Below are 9011 nucleotides of genomic sequence, written 5' to 3'. Positions count from 1 at the left end.
AGCCAGTGGCCCGGTAGCTTTCTCTTTCTCCCCCAGGGAAGGTGCTTCATGCTGGACTGACTCTCCTGGGGGGCCCTGGGGTCTGGTTTGATCCAGGTTGGTGTTCTATTCATCTGGGCTTGACTGATGTGGTCCCAAGTCCCACTTTGGTGTTGTCACACCATGAACATTTTGACACATGAAGGAAGCTAAGAATAGAAGAATAAGAAAAGAAACAATGATTTATACTGTCTCATATCAGATCACCTTCAGATCAAATCATGACAATGGCCATCAGTAAGTTTTTCCTCTCTGGTCTCTTCTCCACCTGTACTTTCATCCGTTCCTCAACCCCTTCATCCCTCTGCCCTCTCTCCCTTCTCGTCTCCTCCTTCCTGATGTTTCCAGATAGTGCAGCTCCTACAGCTGGAGCTCATTCACAACAAACAATCCACCCATTGTTTATACAAATAGTAAGACAATATGCCATGTCTGTGCCCCTATGCCAGACAAAACAAAGTGAACAGATGTACAAGGGGGGCAAAGTCACAGAGGGAAATAAAAATGCCAACTTTACTTGAGCCTTGCTGCAGGCGGCCAGCTCCAGAGAGTTGGCCTGAATCCTGCTGGAGAAACGACGCCATACTCTGCCACAACCACATTGCGCAGAAGCCGCTTCACACGTATAATTTACTCATTATTTGTTAAAGTAAAAAGAAGGTTGGTGTGAAGAGAGCCATGGTGGAAAATGAACTCTTACAGCGTGAATAATCATGATTCAGTGAAAGTAAAAAGGCAGAGCTGTTATTCTATTGTTGTTAAAGTGTAGACTCCAGTGAATAGTTAGATGGAGCAGCTGATTTTTTAAAGACACAACTGTCGAAACATTTTTGCAGAACTTTGGATGTATCTGGAGAGTCGAAAGAGACATAGACAGAGATTTGGGGTGACCATGGCTAATCTAGTATGCTCTCAACTGACACACCAGCCACTGGCCTTTCGCTGGGACAGGAAATCGGTGTCTCAGAACCTTCTGTTTAATAACAGAGCTTTGGAAATGAAACTATGGAAGACAGTCTTCCACAGGAGATTAGTCTGTCTACCTGTCTGTCCCCCCTCCCCATCCCACTCTGAGGGGACATGGACAACATCATCCCTCACTCACCCTGGCCAGCAACCTAGCGCCCTGAAAGCAGTTTTAGCATCAAAGGCCTGAGTCCTACAGAAGCCCCCACTACCCCAGCTCAGAGGGAAGCTCCCCTATCAGACAATGGCACAGTAATGGCCTCAGCACTACCTCCATTGTCCTATTAAGAGTCATCAGGGCTTAATAAGGGAACGTTTGACCCCCTGCCCTTCCCCCCCCACTCCTCCACACCCAAAAAAAACCCTTGTACTTCTTCCACCACTCACCTCTTCCTTTGATACCCCCCCCCCCCCACTTCTTCCCCTCATCATCCCTCCAACCTCTTAATGCCCCTGTTTGTTTTTCCTCCTAAAAAGACTGTCTTTAAACCCAACAAAGGAGAGGGTCTGGTGGGTGCACAATCTCATTTGCGTGAGGGACCTTACAAAGGTCTGGAGTCTGGAGAGTAGAATGAAAGGGGAGACTCGGGGGCTTTGATCTCACTGAGGGGTAAATGGGCTGGATCACCCTGCTGCTGCCCTGCTGGAGGGACCATAGGCTGAGATGGTGGGAGTCGCAGGGGGTTAAATCAAAGGTGGCTATCTACAAAAGGTCATCTCCAGCACATTAGTTCTCTGTCTAAATGTTGATTCGTTCACACCAACATCCTAGGAGCTTAGATGAGGTGTGTTAAAAGGCACACTCAATGACTGTTAAATGACTGTCAACAGTCGTAAATTACCACAGTGGTCAAGTTCATCTCTGTGAACACAAAGGCCCCTACTTAAATAGTGAACATAAAGTATCAAGTAACACGTTTGTGTACATTTGGGGCTGGCATGATCAAAACATTCTACATTGATTATGTTCCTCTGACAAATAACAGAGATTAGACAAGTGTGCACATATTTATATAGGCCTGAAGTTCATTTCAGACTAATTAACTTGCTCATCTTGCTTGGTTGGCAGTAAAATATCCAGAGTTGTCTGTCCTTGGTGCTAGCGAGCCCTCACTGTGTCAGGGTTGTGGGTTAGCGAGTGATTGGGAACACCCCACAGCCAAGCCATGGAGCAGTGTTGAGGTTGCAGCCTGCGTGTGTTCCGTCATTGTGGGTGGGAAACATCCCATTACTGTCATTCTCACAGCTGACATGACCAGTGAACCATCAATCTCCCCATAATCCAGGGGCTGGTTATCAGTCCTCCTGTGTCTCGTAACTGCTTACTTGTACATGTTAAGATGTGAGAAATGTTAAGATTCTGATGAGAAAATCTAGTCACAAAGGTGAACAAGTTTTAATACATACTATACATAAAGAACAATATATTTCATGGAGAATGAAAAATTACAAGTGTGCTTAGATTGATGGGTCAGACAAGTGGAACCATCTACATTTCAACTGCAATGTCATTGGATACTTTATAGCGCCAGGCATTCTCTAGCAGCCAAAATCTGAGGCCTTGATATACACTCCACAGTCATGTACATCACTTAGCCAAATCGAATTCAGCTTGAAGCCTTGGTGATATTTTTGGATCAATTTGGAGACCCTGCCATGACGATCCAGCAGAATTCATCCTATGACTTTGATCTTGCAAACTACCAAAGTTCTAATCAGCACATTCTCTTGGTAAAAGCGTGTGTTACTATCACATTACACAGCCCTCAGTGCAGAGCAATGTAACTGAAATCTCCTTACATCTTACTGAAAGATTACTACATTTACGGTTGGTAAGACAAAACTGTCCCCTATGTATAAGCCATATGTTGGCTCCTTTTCTCCATGTGACTACGTTGTGATGTCAGTGTTCATCTGCAACATCCCAATTTTTTTGTAACCTGCTACACCCCTGCTGATGTCACTACCGATCTCTGGTTGAGTTCTTGACCACTCCAATTAGCATTCCTAAGAGATAAACCAATGATCACTTAAAAGAAGAAAGCAGAGTTAAGCTTGCAGGAAGTGATCTAAGAAGCTGATAGGGAGTCTTGATTAGCGAAGGGCTAACTCCATAATGTTTTAATTCAGCCATAGTCCCCCCCCTTCCTCTGTGTCCCATCACCAATCTTGTTCTTAGCTATCTTCAAACTACTGCAATGTCCTGCGGCTACAAGCCTTATCATGTATTGATTATGTCTCTTAGATTAAAGGAGCAGCTTTCATTTCCACAAGAATGCGCCCCTCTCTTTGTGTCCATATGGAAACACTCCCCCAGCAGATTGGTTCTGTTCCCTTTTGGACAAGGTCCCGCTGGTCACAACAAGAATCACATGGACTTGTAACATCCCAATCTTCTGTTGACGGGACTTTGATATCTATTCAAATAGTTGTATGACGTCTCTCTCTCTCTTTGTCCCATAGGATTTGTCACCCTTCTAGTAACTTCTTTCAAATGGTCAGAATGCCCAGATAATGCGCAGAACAATAACAAAAAACATGGTCAGCAATTAATCTCTTTGTGTTGAGTTGCAAGAAGTGCACCCCTCTCTAGTTTGTCAAAAGTAATCTTGATTCCTCAAGGCAGTATGCTGGACTGGTAAATGCAGCCTCTTCCATCTAAACCTTTCCAGACTTAATTCCATGTGCTGAGATGCAGAATTGCCTCAATGTGGGTTACAGACACAAATTACGGGCATTTTGTCTTGGGGTAATTACTAATATGCCACTGTTGTTGCCTGGCCTGCCAGTTTCTGGGCTGGAGTTTAAATGTTGGTTTTTACTTCTTTCGGCCTATGTGGTTCAGAACAGCTTAATCACAAAGCCACAGGCAGCTCAGTCATTTTGATAGGAGCCATGCTGGGAAGCTTCACATGTAATACTGTTCATGGCGTTCTCACATGTTGAACTTGTTTTTCTCTCCAGTAGTGAAAGTTGTTTTGAAAACTTTTGTTGTGAAATGTTATATATGTCAAGGCGACTACCTTACCTTATGGAAGGGAAAAAAATTGGAATCGATGTATTGGAACATCCTCTCATAGTCAGCTTCTTTTAAAGTAGACTGCTCAGAGGTGTATGGTCCGGAACAGGCTGATGCTAAAGATAATGTATATCCTCTCTCAGATGAAAGGGTGATATATATAGGTAAGATGTGTTCTGTTCGGATGAAAGGAGCCAAGGCTCCATCAGCAGGCTTCTACAATATTACTTCCACTTGTCCAGACCTGGCACCAATCACAGAGCCATATATCACAGAGATGTTCTCCAGAGATGAGATCCATCTAGGGAGGGATGGGATAGGAGGATGAATTAGAGGATGTGGATGAAAGACAGACAGTGAGAGAGAAAGGGTGGGGGGGATAAAAAGCCTATAAACGAACACTCAGAAAAACGAAGCCTGGGTAGATAGCAGAAATCCCCCATCTGTGGACATGCTGATGACATTACATGAACTTATCAGAGGGAGACAGATTCTCCGACAGTGTCCTGATCACATCACTGCCTAGAACACAGGTGCGCACCATCCCTTCCAAACAGCCCTGTGTACAAAAACGCATTACAGAAGAATTCCAAATAGCTAAATGACCGACAGTTAACGCCTGTGTTTCTCTGTTGCAGCCCCAGTCCAACTGGAATGGTCTGAGGCTGGGTACCAAGCGGGTCTTTTATGGAGCATACGAGCTGCTAGCCATCCAAAACAGCCACAAAGGAGGTTTTAATACCCTGGCGTGTTTGTTAACACTGAGGCTTTGTCGAGCTCTGCATGTCATTTACAATCAATTTGATGCACTTAAAATTTGCTACCGTTGACTCCCGTGGCGCAATCACATAAACCAGGTCTTACAGAGTTTATTTGAGTACATTTGTTTAGTACGGGTGTTCTGAGACTTGAAACAGTCAGCACTTTGGCCCGTAGGACCCTTACAGCCTTGACATATAGTAGAATAGCTGCTGATTCATTTGGAAAACAAAACTCATTTGTGGTTCATCGGTGGGTAGTACAGAGTCTACTCTGTTTATGTGCCATGGCTGCTATACTTTTAACCAGCAACACAGTGGATCATGAGAAAAAAACAATTTTTCCTTTGCTCCTGCTTGCTCTCTCTCTTCAACTCATATTATCTTGCTCCTTACACCCCCTGAAATTTAAACTCATCTGTCATTCTATCATCCTCCTCCTCCTCTTTCTCTCTGTCTCCATCTTCTCTGATCTGCTGGTGACTGTGGCGTGGAAGCAAACCCCCCCCCTCTCTCCTTTGAGATCTGTGAATTTGTCGCGAGGAATGTGCGCCCTTCCTGACATTACAGCGTTCTTTATCGACTAACAAGGGGAGTAGGAGGGGAGGGGGAGGAAGAGAGGAGGATGTTGGGATGTTAAGAATGGTTCGACAGCAGGAGGAAAAAAAAGAGGTCTTTGTGGCGGCTTATCTGACAGGATATGAAGCAACACTCAATGGCAAATAGTTTCCTTCAATGGGCATTCTCTGCAACAGACGTTCCCAAACACTGCATTATCTTCTGAAGTCTCTTCAAGCACAGAGAGAGTAAGAGAGAAAGAGAGAGAGAGAAAAACCGGCCTACAGGAGTAAGGGAGAGAGAGGGAGGGAGGGAAGGAGAGAAAGAGAAAGGCAGCCAGAGGGTATTTTAGAAGTTCCGTATTTGGTTAATTGCTGACGATAAGATGGAGCAGTTTGCCGGTAGTTGGGATTATTATCAGTGAGAGCAATTTAGCAGATGTTTCAGTGTTGCTGGGGACTTTTAATGAATTTTTCTCTCCAGAACAGTCTGGAGGACAACTGCACCAAAGCACAGCCTGCAGGAACCCAGGAGGAAGTTCTGAAAACCCACTTGTGTAACAGTCAAGGTGACATACATTCACACATCATTTTTCATGTGTCTCTTTGTGAATGAGAGTTCCCGGGCATCCTTTCACTGATGCAGTGTAATTGAAGCGTGTGCGTGTATGTCCTGCTGCTGAGACACATCCTGATGCAGTCTTTACCCTGCCTATTAGCCAAGGAAATCCCTGCGGTGTAGTCAGCTCTAATGAAAGAGACCTTCCTCTAATTTAAAGTTTTCATTTAGATATCGCCCTTTTGACCTTGCCGTGATTCACTAGCATACATCACTACTGTGGAGTCTCAGTGGCTAGGGTTAGCTGCCTCAATGCCTGAGGATCACAACGGATCATCTCTTTGAAAGTAACTGGTTTTGTCTTATAACCATAAAGCTCGCGTTCTGCCCGTCTTTGTCACTGTTCTGTCATGACCCTCCAGTCTGGTAGGTAGGTGACCAGCAGCGCTCAGACTGAGCGGTCAGAGGTCACGAAGGAGACAGGGAAGGCTGGTCTAGACACTGAACATTTCAGATGCACAGACAAAGAGCTTTGAAAATGAGTCGAGATCTGACAGTTGGACCATTCTGATCCATGGCTCGGTTGTTATTCTTTGGGGAACAATGGACAACTCTCCATATCTTCATCAAACTTACTATTTGTGAAAAGGATATGTTCACCAGTCCATGTATTCCATGACTCCATGAACCCAATGTACAACAATGTCTGTGGTTCCTTGTGTTTTTTATTAGCCGAGTGCAAATATTTTCCATTCATCAACACCTCATTAAAACTGACATTTCCCATCCCAACCGTTGCAGGTAGATACAATTGTTGCTCTTCCACATTCAGCTCTCATTACAATAGGCACCCTTATCAAAACACAACAGTGCCTTGCCTTCAAACAAATTAACACTAATGTGTCTTATTAGGGGAAGAATTACAAGCTCATGTACCCCAAGGGCAGTTTCTGACAGGCTCTCTCCACCTTGGGAGTTTCCCTTTGAGAGCTCTCATTGGCCTGCTTGCACTCACTCTGTGCTCAGGGAACTTGATTGGAGGAGGACAGTGTGCTGTAGTTCCATTGGGAGGTCAGCAGGTCACAGCTGTTTCTTCACAGGAAGAAATACCTTAAAACTAGAATCATCAGGAGGAGAGACAGAGAGAGAGAGAGAGAGAGAGAGAGAGACAGAGAGAGAGAGAGAGAGAGAGAGAGAGAGAGACAGAGAGAGCGAGAGAGAGACAGAGAGAGCAAGAGAGCAAGAGAGAGAGAGAGAGAGAGAGAGAGAGAGAGAGAGAGAGAGAGAGAGAGAGAGAGAGAGAGAGAGAGAGAGAGAGAGAGAGAGAGAGAGAGAGAGAGAGAGAGAGAGAGAGAGAGAGAGAGAGAGAGAGAGAGAGAGAGAGAAAGAGAGAGAAAAGAGAGAGATAGCGAGAGAGATAGCGAGAGAGAGAAACTCTACATTGACATTTCTCAGTTAGCATGGTAATCACTTACAACTCTGTGTGTGAGGGTGGTCCTCCATTGTACAGCACACCCCTGCTTTGTGTCCCTGTTATTCCAAAAGACACACTTTTTCTCAGGCTGTTGAAAGTTCACTGGGTGATTTAATTGCAAGCAGACTGTACGGGTGGGATATTTGAATCATGCTGGGAAAAATATGGGTCCATATGGTCCTGATGATTCTTTAAATGAAGGCCATCTGAATCAGATTTTACACTTTACACTTCAAACAATGCCAGTGACTCAACTAAACTGCCATGCTTTGGCTATTGAGAGAGAATATTGAGCTAATGAAAATTCAGCCACACGATTAGGAAGTGTGATCTTTCACGTTCATAATATTTTATAGCTGTCTGTAAGTCCGTGAAAATAATACCCTCAGTCACGGTCTGAAAGAGAAGATTTGAGAAAGAAACCGTAAACGGATTGAAATGGGAAGGGAAGTGGTTTGAGTACCGGGTCAACATCTTCCCCAAGGCCCTGTTAAACACATGTGAATGAATACTCACCTTTGCAACAGGTAAATATAACATTATCATGTGGTTATGGATCTTGGACAAAAACAAGGACCTGAATGATAGCATTCCTCAGCTTAGTCAATCAGCAACAGTACAGTAGGTGATTCTCTCTCTCTCTCTCTCTCTCTCTCTCTCTCTCTCTCTCTCTCTCTCTCTCTCTCTCTCTCTCTCTCTCTCTCTCTCTCTCTCTCTCTCTCTCTCTCTCTCTCTCTCTCTCTCTCTCTCTCCAAATACAGTGTGAGTTGGATGTGTGTCACAACAGGTAGCAGAGGAAGCATGAATATATAATTACATCAAGTGTATAATTACAAATCAAGCATATACAATTCATGACATAATTATGAAGCTCTCCCACCCTTAAACCACTAATAGGGAGTAGGGGAGAACAGTTATTCAACATGCAGACAGCTAATTAGCACATGGGGCTGTTTAAATGTCCAACTCCATGCAGAACAGAGAGGGCACATTTATTTGGCTGCCAGGGTGATATAACACAGCCTCATTATGTGTAGGTAAACTATTGCTACAGTCAAGATGTGATATTTTTCAAAGCTCAGTATTACAGTAAACAATCCAAGGTAATAAAACATGGCCTTGTATTTATATTCCAAGAGCTAATATTAATGTGCACCTTTGAACATTTCCTAACATTCCACACACATGGAAATATTCACGATACTTACAAATGACGTGTACCGTATGGTAATGAGGCCAGGTGCATGATGTTGATGCAAGGTGACAGAACCTGCAAACATCCAGAGTCGGCCAAATGATTAGTATTGTGGTAACGTGTAGTAAAAGCAGACAGATCACCGAAGCTGCTTTGTTTTATATGGAAACAACTGTGGCTGAGGGAGTGGTGGCTTCTCCCAGAGACCACATGAGAGGGGGGTCATGGGAGAGACAGAGGCCTCCACGCTGTGTGGGATCCCACCACAGCTCCTCTCAGTCTCACTTTTGAAGTTTCTCCCCCTCTTTTCACTGGGCGCTACTTAAGAGACTCCCTCTCCAGTCAGTAAACCAGGGAGCTCAAATCGACCGGGATGCAAAAACAGAAATCCCCCCCCCCCTCCGACCCAACACATACACACCTTTCTCTGTCTTCTATCATTCC

Source organism: Hypomesus nipponensis, chromosome 11 (genome assembly GCF_054491055.1).
Source record: "Hypomesus nipponensis isolate SF chromosome 11, ASM5449105v1, whole genome shotgun sequence".
Classification (NCBI taxonomy): Eukaryota; Metazoa; Chordata; class Actinopteri; order Osmeriformes; family Osmeridae; genus Hypomesus; species Hypomesus nipponensis.
Note: the sequence above shows the minus strand (reverse complement) of the source record.